This window comes from Carassius gibelio, chromosome B22 (genome assembly GCF_023724105.1).
Source record: "Carassius gibelio isolate Cgi1373 ecotype wild population from Czech Republic chromosome B22, carGib1.2-hapl.c, whole genome shotgun sequence".
NCBI lineage: Eukaryota > Metazoa > Chordata > Actinopteri > Cypriniformes > Cyprinidae > Carassius > Carassius gibelio.
Window position 1 is genome coordinate 39,613,256 of NC_068417.1, and position 10,000 is coordinate 39,623,255.

Consider the following 10,000-nt stretch of genomic DNA (forward strand, 5'->3'; position numbering starts at 1 on the left):
TTGAGACACTGTTTTCCAAATGAATGTTGTTCAGTGCTTTGGCGCAATGTATTTTGTTTAAAGCACTATATAAATAAAGGTGATTGATTGATTGATTTAATCTTTTTGGAAAATTTCACGAATTATATAATAATCTTTCATAAAAAAAAAAAAAAAGAGTCAATGCCCGATCTCTGAATCTTAGCAGGTTTAGGTCTGGTTAGTACTTGGATGGGAGACCATCTGGGGATACCAGGTGCTGTAAGCTTTTTGGACATTTTTCACTTAGTATATAATAATTTTGCCAAATAATAGAGTCAATGCCCGATCTCTGAATCTTAGCAGGTTTAGATCTGGTTAGTACTTTGATGAGAGACTGCCTAGGAATACCAGGTGCTTTAAGCTTTTGGGTTTTCTTTCCTACTTATATAATGTACTGGTGATTAGATTGGTCGGTCTTTAAATAGCCCTCTCTTTGCAGCAGTCTTAGCTTATGGTCATACCAACCTGGCTATGCCCCATCTCGTCTGATCTCGGAAGCTAAGCAGGTTTGGGCTTGGTTGGTACTTGGATGGGAGACCGCCTCGGAATAACAGGTGCTGTAAGCTTTTTGGAAATGTTTCACTTAGTATATAATAATTTTGCCAAAAAATAGATTCAATGCCCTGATCTCTGAATCTTAGCAGGTTTAGGTCTGGTTAGTACTTGGATGGGAAACCACCTGGGGATACCAGGTGCTGTAAGCTTTTTGGACATTTTTCACTTAGTATATAATAATTTTGCCAAATAATAGAGTCAATGCCCGATCTCTGAATCTTAGCAGGTTTAGATCTGGTTAGTACTTTGATGAGAGACTGCCTAGGAATACCAGGTGCTTTAAGCTTTTGGGTTTTCTTTCCTACTTATATAATGTACTGGCGATTAGATTGGCTGGTCTTTAAATAGCCCTCTCTTTGCAGCAGTCTTCGCTTACGGCCATACCAACCTGGCTATGCCCGATCTCGTCTGATCTCGGAAGCTAAGCAGGTTTGGGCCTGGTTAGTACTTGGATGGGAGACCGCCTGGGAATACCAGGTGCTGTAAGCTTTTTGGACATTTTTCACTTAGTATAAAATATATTTTCCAAAAAATAGAGTAAATGTCCGATCTCTGAATATTAGCAGGTTTGGGCCTGGTTAGTACATCGATGGGAGACTGCCTGGGAATACCAGGTGCTTTAATCTTTTTGGAAAATTTCACGAATTATATAATAATCTTTCATTAAAAAAAAAAAAAAAAAAAAAAAAAAAAGAAAAAAACAGTCAATGCCCGATCTCTTAATCTTAGCAGGTTTAGGTCTGGTTAGTACTTTGATGAGAGACTGCCTAGGAATACCAGGTGCTTTAAGCTTTTGGGTTTTCTTTCCTACTTATATAATGTACTGGTGATTAGATTGGTCGGTCTTTAAATAGCCCTCTCTTTGCAGCAGTCTTGGCTCACGGTCATACCAACCTGGCTATGCCCCATCTCGTCTGATCTCGGAAGCTAAGCAGATTTGGGCCTGGTTGGTACTTGGATGGGAGACCACCTCGGAATAACAGGTGCTGTAAGCTTTTTGGAAATGTTTCACTTAGTATATAATAATTTTGCCAAAAAATAGAGTCAATGCCCTGATCTCTGAATCTTAGCAGGTTTAGGTCTGGTTAGTACTTGGATGGGAGACCGCCTGGGAATACCAGGTGCTGTAAGCTTTTTGGAAATTTTTCACAAAGTTTATAATAATTTTGCCAAATAATAGAGTCAATGCCCGATCTCTGAATCTTAGCAGGTTTAGGTCTGGTTAGTACTTTGATGAGAGACTGCCTAGGAATACCAGGTGCTTTAAGCTTTTGGGTTTTCTTTCCTACTTATATAATGTACTGGCGATTAGATTGGCTGGTCTTTAAATAGCCCTCTCTTTGCAGCAGTCTTCGCTTACGGCCATACCAACCTGGCTATGCCCGATCTCGTCTGATCTCGGAAGCTAAGCAGGTTTGGGCCTGGTTAGTACTTGGATGGGAGACCGCCTGGGAATACCAGGTGCTGTAAGCTTTTTGGACATTTTTCACTTAGTATAAAACATATTTTCCAAAAAATAGAGTAAATGTCCGATCTCTGAATATTAGCAGGTTTGGGCCTGGTTAGTACATGGATGGGAGACTGCCTGGGAATACCAGGTGCTTTAATCTTTTTGGAAAATTTCACGAATTATATAATAATCTTTCATAAAAAAAAAAAAAAAAAAAAAAAAAAGAGTCAATGCCTGATCTCTGAATCTTAGCAGGTTTAGGTCTGGTTAGTACTTTGATGAGAGACTGCCTAGGAATACCAGGTGCTTTAAGCTTTTGGGTTTTCTTTCCTACTTATATAATGTACTGGTGATTAGATTGGTCGGTCTTTAAATAGCCCTCTCTTTGCAGCAGCATCTAAAGCGATATCATTGACTTGATTGCAAATAAAAACAGACACTATTTCAACTGAACAGAGAAGACATAACTGAATTCAATGATGAACTGCCTTTAACTATCATTTTGCATTATTGAGACACTGTTTTCCAAATGAATGTTGTTCAGTGCTTTGGCGCAATGTATTTTGTTTAAAGCACTATATAAATAAAGGTGATTGATTGATTGATTTAATCTTTTTGGAAAATTTCACGAATTATATAATAATCTTTCATTAAAAAAAAAAAAAAGAGTCAATGCCCGATCTCTGAATCTTAGCAGGTTTAGGTCTGGTTAGTACTTGGATGGGAGACCATCTGGGGATACCAGGTGCTGTAAGCTTTTTGGACATTTTTCACTTAGTATATAATAATTTTGCCAAATAATAGAGTCAATGCCCGATCTCTGAATCTTAGCAGGTTTAGATCTGGTTAGTACTTTGATGAGAGACTGCCTAGGAATACCAGGTGCTTTAAGCTTTTGGGTTTTCTTTCCTACTTATATAATGTACTGGTGATTAGATTGGTCGGTCTTTAAATAGCCCTCTCTTTGCAGCAGTCTTGGCTCACGGTCATACCAACCTGGCTATGCCCCATCTCGTCTGATCTCGGAAGCTAAGCAGATTTGGGCCTGGTTGGTACTTGGATGGGAGACCACCTCGGAATAACAGGTGCTGTAAGCTTTTTGGAAATGTTTCACTTAGTATATAATAATTTTGCCAAAAAATAGAGTCAATGCCCTGATCTCTGAATCTTAGCAGGTTTAGGTCTGGTTAGTACTTGGATGGGAGACCGCCTGGGAATACCAGGTGCTGTAAGCTTTTTGGAAATTTTTCACTAAGTTTATAATAATTTTGCCAAATAATAGAGTCAATGCCCGATCTCTGAATCTTAGCAGGTTTAGGTCTGGTTAGTACTTTGATGAGAGACTGCCTAGGAATACCAGGTGCTTTAAGCTTTTGGGTTTTCTTTCCTACTTATATAATGTACTGGCAATTAGATTGGCTGGTCTTTAAATAGCCCTCTCTTTGCAGCAGTCTTCGCTTACGGCCATACCAACCTGGCTATGCCCGATCTCGTCTGATCTCGGAAGCTAAGCAGGTTTGGGCCTGGTTAGTACTTGGATGGGAGACCGCCTGGGAATACCAGGTGCTGTAAGATTTTTGGACATTTTTCACTTAGTATAAAATATTTTTTCCAAAAAATAGAGTAAATGCCCGATCTCTGAATATTAGCAGGTTTAGGTCTGGTTAGTACTTTGATGAGAGACTGCCTAGGAATACCAGGTGCTTTAAGCTTTTGGGTTTTCTTTCCTACTTATATAATGTACTGGCGATTAGATTGGCTGGTCTTTAAATAGTCCTCTCTTTGCAGCAGTCTTCGCTTACGGCCATACCAATCTGAGGGCGCTAGAGTGCAACAGGAAGTGAGTTGGCAGTAGTAGGAAGAGAGAGGCTCTTCCATTTTGTAGTTTGGTTTAGTTTTATTAGTTGGTTTGTTTTTTTGTTTGTGTTGAGTTTATATTAGTTAGTGTTTTTTTTTTAACCCCAAACAGTTTATACTGTTTGGGGTTTCATATAACAAAATGACAGATTTAATGGACAAAGGACACGGACTGTCAAATGGACATGAGATGGGGATCAGAGAATCTGGATATATTGCTGACGAGATGGAAAGGAATATGAATGAAGGGAATGCTGAAAGCAGGAATGAGACTTGGGCAAAGGTGGTTTCAAGGAGAAAACAAGATGGAAAAACCAATGGACAAGACAGAAAAATAGAACTACAAACAACTGAAGGTACTGGAACTAATAATGGAGTTGAAGAAAAAAGAAATGATTTATCTCAACGACAGCAAATGATAAAGAAATTGAGCCACCAAACAAAGTATCAGAGGCAATACAGAAAAGAAGCAACATTAACAATGACTGTAAAAGATATAGAAAACACAACAGTAATAATGATCATTAAATCAGTTGAAGAGAAAGTAGGAAATGGAAAACTGATCGGACTAAGAAGAAAGAATAACAATGAATTTGAAATGACTATGGAAAGTGAGTTGGACTGTGATTCACTGTTGAATGGAATCATGATTAACGGAAAAGAATGTGAGATAAGGAAACTGTGTGCAACAGAAAGGATGGTATCTTTCTTGAGTCTGCCCAGCTATATAGAAGATGAGGAAATCATTCAAAAACTGATAGATTGGGGAGTAACTCCCATATTGCCTCTAAGAAGGAGATATCATCCGGGGACAACAGTGGCGGACGGAACACGTTTTCTAAAGGTAAAGCTTCCAAAAGAAGTGACATCTTTGCCATATAATACCAGTTTCATGACTGAAGAAGGAGTGCAGTACTACAGAGTGATTCATGACAACCAATTGAAGACATGCAGGATCTGTGTAAGTGTGTAACATGAGAAAAAGGACTGTCCGCAATTCAAATGTCGAGACTGTTTTGAGCAGGGGCATTATGCGCGGGACTGCAAAGTCCCACGGTGCCAAGGCTGCGACAAAGCAATCATGAGATGCAGATGTGAGATGGAACATGAGGTAAATGAGGACACAAATATGGACGTACAGGAGGTGATGGGAGATACTGCAACTGAGCATTTAAATGATTCACTGCGGCAGACTCAAGGAAAGGAAGATGAACAGGACAATGAGGAAGAGGAGGAAACCAACAAAGATGAGAATGAAGAAAAGAACAAAGATGGAGAACAAGGAATGGAGACGGGAAAAGGAGTAGACAAAGAGGAAATAAATCTGATTAACAAAGACTTTTCTAAGGAAAAGGAAGAAGTGGACACGACTGGGATGGACTATGAAAAAGGTCAAGAAAAGGATGAGGATAAGGGAATGAAGATACTGCCGGAGGTAAGAGAAGTGGAAAATGGGGGGAGGATTCTTGGTTTGGAAAATAAAGGAATAGAAAGACTGAATATAGGTGTAAAAGCAAGAACAAAAGGTGGAGTAGACATTCAACAGGTTCTTAAAAAGCAGAAAATAAGAAGAGAAGCGCTAAAGGAAAGGAGGAAAAGTGGAAATGGGGGAAGCAAGACATGTTTTCTTTAAAGGAACACTCCACCGTTTTTTGAAATAGGGCTTATTCACATTATTTCCTACATTTAGATAGGTGGGCAAATGCATTTTTGTGTCAGTGCATGCATTGTTTTAGTTTGACTGGGTCGGCGTTAGCTTAGCTTAGCACAATGAATGGAATCCTTTGTTGCCAGCTAGCATGGCCTGAGTAAAAGTGATCAAAAAAATAAAAAAAACCCACCTAATTACTTCTTGTGGCCTGCGTATTCACAACGAGTACAAATAGCGATCCAGATTAACACTAGGCGATTTCCTAGGTAGATATTGACTTGGGACTATATTATGGGGAAGCACAGAAGAAAGCACTGCTACTTCGGCGCAGAGATATCACGCAACACATGAAAACATCAACTCTATGTGAATACAGGTATAATATGGGTCGATCTATACATGCGTCATGATTAAAATAATCACTTACTCTGTGGACAGCTGTCCATTTGGTCCATTCGGCGTGGGGCGTTTTTTCCAGTTCACTTTGTCACACCGGAAAAAAAATCGAGTACTGCAGAATGGATCAGCGCCGTGACATCCTCTGTAGATGTGACACAACTTCGGGCACGCGCATCTTGATCTGACGTGTTGAGCCTGGTCATCAATTGCAAAAACATGTCCCACTCTCTACAGCAAAGACACTCTATTTCCGTCGGCATAGATTGGCATATTCCCCCACATTCACACCACCAGTTCATGTTGGCTCTCATCCTCACGTCCTCAGGCTGTTGAGCGATCGCAACTAATACACGCGCATATAAATTTCACTCGCGGCTGGCTTGACGGTGTTTTTCTGAAGTGCGGCTGGCTTGACCGCAGTCTCCTACTGTCGTTCTATTTCCAAAGCATGCAGCTCGTCTTCTGTAAACTCTGGTTCAAATAGGTATGGTTCTGGTTCTTGACTGTCTGAGAAGTCACCCTCTTCGTCTCTCTCAAAATCAGCCATGTTCATCGCCATTCGTGTACTGTAAGGAAAATAGCCAGGCAGGCAGCTACTATTCACGCCGGTATGTTGACGGAAGTCGTGGGATTTCATGTGTTGCGTGATTCTCTGCCCCGAAGTAGCAGTGCTTCGCCTGTGCTTCCCCATAATATAGTCCCAAGCCAATATCTGCCTAGGAAATCGCCTAGTGTTAATCTGGATCGCTATTCGTACTCGTTGTGAATACGCAGTCCACAAGAAGTAATTAGGTGTTTTTTTTTTATTTTTTTGATCACTTTTACTCAGGCCATGCTAGCTGGCAACAAAGGATTCCATTCATTGTGCTAAGCTAAGCTAACGCCGACCCAGTCAAACTAAAACAATGCATGCACTGACACAAAAATGCATTTGCCCACCTATCTAAATGTAGGAAATAATGTGAATAAGCCCTATTTCAAAAAACGGTGGAGTGTTCCTTTAAAGACAATGAAACTAATTGAGTGGTGGTTATTGGTTTATCCTGTGTTTTCCTTAATGAGTTATCTAAGTATTGTTTCATTGAAGGCTAGAGACTTATCCCGAAGTCTAAAGTTTGAAAGATTGATGTGTCTGACTAAAAAGAGTGATATGTTATGTCTACAAGGAATGAGGTGGGAAGATAAAATAAGTCATGAAATTAGAAAATTGTGGAATGGAGAAATGTATAGTAATTGTGATATAGGAAGGAAAAAAAAAGAGGGGTCGCTATTTTAATAAATGTCAAGAATGAGTGTTTTTTAAATTGCATCTTAAACATTGCAAGGTTTATTAAATGGAGCAGAAGAAACATGGTCAAACAAAAGAAGACAAAAATACAAGTGTGCATTTTTTTTAGGATAAAGATGTGTTTTATTCTAAATGTTCTGTTTTGTTACTATAATATGAAAAATGAAAAATAAGTGTTTGTAAAAAAATAGTGTAAAAGGGAATCAATTCCTTGAAATGACATATTTTCATTTTAATGTATTATTGCAAAAATATGATTTTGATTGTTTTTAAAATGTATGTTAATTATTCTTTTAATATTGATTTGAGTCTTTTTTAGAAAAAAAAGTTAAAAGACTGTTTTAAAAGGAAATAAGACTTTAAATATAAAAAAAAAAAAAAAAAAAAAAAAAAAAGCTATGCCCGATTTCGTCTGATCTCGGAAGCTAAGCAGGTTTGGCCTCGTTAATTCAATTCAATTCAATTCAAGTTTATTTGTATAGCGCTTTTTACAAAATAAATCGTTACAAAGCAACTTTACAGAAAATTATGTTTCTACAATATTTAGTAGTAGCTAGTAGTTTGTGCACATTTGACAGGATTTTAGAAAAAATAAAAATAATAATAATATAAGACGTAGTCAGCTGGACGATGAACTATCAATATTATTAATTAAGTTATTATATGATTCAGTGACACATTTAGCAATAATTGTTAGTTCTGTTTGTTGATTCAAGGTAGCATCATCTGGGGTCCTCTGAGGGTCAGCATCATCTTTTCTCAGGTGTTCTGGATCCAGACTGGAGTTTGGCCTCGTTAGTAATTGGATGGGAGACCGCCTGGGAATACCAGGTGCTGTAAGCTTTTTGGACATTTTTCACTTAGTATATAATAATTTTGCCAAAAAATAGAGTCAATGCCCGATCTCTGAATATTAGCAGGTTTGCGCCTGGTTAGTACTTTGATGAGAGACTGCCTAGGAATACCAGGTGCTTTAAGCTTTTGGGTTTTCTTTCCTACTTATATAATGTACTGGTGATTAGATTGGTCGGTCTTTAAATAGCCCTCTCTTTGCAGCAGTCTTAGCTTATGGTCATACCAACCTGGCTATGCCCCATCTCGTCTGATCTCGGAAGCTAAGCAGGTTTGGGCTTTGTTGGTACTTGGATGGGAGACCTCCTCGGAATAACAGGTGCTGTAAGCTTTTTGGAAATGTTTCACTTAGTATATAATAATTTTGCCAAAAAATAGAGTCAGTGCACTGATCTCTGAATCTTAGCAGGTTTAGGTCTGGTTAGTACTTGGATTGGAGACCGCCTGGGAATACCAGGTGCTGTAAGCTTTTTGGACATTTTTCACTTAGTATATAATAATTTTTCCAAATAATAGAGTCAATGCCCGATCTCTGAATCTTAGCAGGTTTAGGTGTGGTTAGTACTTTGATGAGAGACTACCTAGGAATACCAGGTGCTTTAAGCTTTTGGGTTTTCTTTCCTACTTATATAATGTACTGGCGATTAGATTGGCTGGTCTTTAAATAGCCCTCTCTTTGCAGCAGTCTTCGCTTACGGCCATACCAACCTGGCTATGCCCGATCTCGTCTGATCTCGGAAGCTAAGCAGGGTTGGGCCTGGTTAGTACTTGGATGGGAGACCGCCTGGGAATACCAGGTGCTGTAAGCTTTTTGGACATTTTTCACTTAGTATAAAACATATTTTCCAAAAAATAGAGTAAATGTCCGATCTCTGAATATTAGCAGGTTTGGGCCTGGTTAGTACATGGATGGGAGACTGCCTGGGAATACCAGGTGCTTTAATCTTTTTGGAAAATTTCACGAATTATATAATAATCTTTCATTAAAAAAAAAAAAAAAAAAAAAAAAGAGTCAATGCCCGATCTCTGAATCTTAGCAGGTTTAGGTCTGGTTAGTACTTTGATGAGAGACTGCCTAGGAATACCAGGTGCTTTAAGCTTTTGGGTTTTCTTTCCTACTTATATAATGTACTGGTGATTAGATTGGTCGGTCTTTAAATAGCCCTCTCTTTGCAGCAGCATCTAAAGCGATATCATTGACTTGATTGCAAATAAAAGCAGACACTATTTCAACTGAACAGAGATCACATAACTGAATTCAATGATGAACTGCCTTTAACTATCATTTTGCATTATTGAGACACTGTTTTCCAAATGAATGTTGTTCAGTGCTTTGGCGCAATGTATTTTGTTTAAAGCACTATATAAATAAAGGTGATTGATTGATTGATTGATTTAATCTTTTTGGAAAATTTCACGAATTATATAATAATCTTTCATAAAAAAAAAAAAAAAAAGAGTCAATGCCCGATCTCTGAATCTTAGCAGGTTTAGGTCTGGTTAGTACTTGGATGGGAAACCACCTGGGGATACCAGGTGCTGTAAGCTTTTTGGACATTTTTCACTTAGTATATAATAATTTTGCCAAATAATAGAGTCAATGCCCGATCTCTGAATCTTAGCAGGTTTAGATCTGGTTAGTACTTTGATGAGAGACTGCCTAGGAATACCAGGTGCTTTAAGCTTTTGGGTTTTCTTTCCTACTTCTATAATGTACTGGTGATTAGATTGGTCGGTCTTTAAATAGCCCTCTTTTTGCAGCAGTCTTAGCTTATGGTCATACCAACCTGGCTATGCCCCATCTCGTCTGATCTCGGAAGCTAAGCAGGTTTGGGCTTGGTTGGTACTTGGATGGGAGACCGCCTCGGAATAACAGGTGCTGTAAGCTTTTTGGAAATGTTTCACTTAGTATATAATAATTTTGCCA

At 38.6% G+C, this 10,000-nt stretch overlaps 4 non-coding genes and 5 pseudogenes across 4 annotated transcripts; all 9 read left to right on the forward strand.

Annotated features, from left to right (window-relative positions):
• The first annotated feature begins 468 nt into the window (after positions 1-468).
• On the forward strand, positions 469-587 carry LOC128006881 (uncharacterized; annotated as a pseudogene).
• A 359-nt stretch (positions 588-946) lies between these two features.
• Positions 947-1,065, forward strand: LOC127993723 (5S ribosomal RNA). The gene has a single exon (XR_008166732.1). It is a non-coding gene; the product is annotated as a 5S ribosomal RNA (ribosomal RNA).
• A 387-nt stretch (positions 1,066-1,452) lies between these two features.
• Positions 1,453-1,571, forward strand: LOC128007098 (uncharacterized; annotated as a pseudogene).
• A 359-nt stretch (positions 1,572-1,930) lies between these two features.
• On the forward strand, positions 1,931-2,049 carry LOC127993734 (5S ribosomal RNA). Its single transcript, XR_008166743.1, has one exon. It is a non-coding gene; the product is annotated as a 5S ribosomal RNA (ribosomal RNA).
• Positions 2,050-3,004: 955 nt separating this feature from the next.
• LOC128007099 (uncharacterized) lies at positions 3,005-3,123 on the forward strand (annotated as a pseudogene).
• Positions 3,124-3,482: 359 nt separating this feature from the next.
• Positions 3,483-3,601, forward strand: LOC127997390 (5S ribosomal RNA). Its single transcript, XR_008170255.1, has one exon. It is a non-coding gene; the product is annotated as a 5S ribosomal RNA (ribosomal RNA).
• Positions 3,602-8,285: 4,684 nt separating this feature from the next.
• On the forward strand, positions 8,286-8,404 carry LOC128007186 (uncharacterized; annotated as a pseudogene).
• A 359-nt stretch (positions 8,405-8,763) lies between these two features.
• Positions 8,764-8,882, forward strand: LOC127998766 (5S ribosomal RNA). The gene has a single exon (XR_008171597.1). It is a non-coding gene; the product is annotated as a 5S ribosomal RNA (ribosomal RNA).
• A 960-nt stretch (positions 8,883-9,842) lies between these two features.
• LOC128006882 (uncharacterized) lies at positions 9,843-9,961 on the forward strand (annotated as a pseudogene).
• Positions 9,962-10,000: the final 39 nt, after the last annotated feature.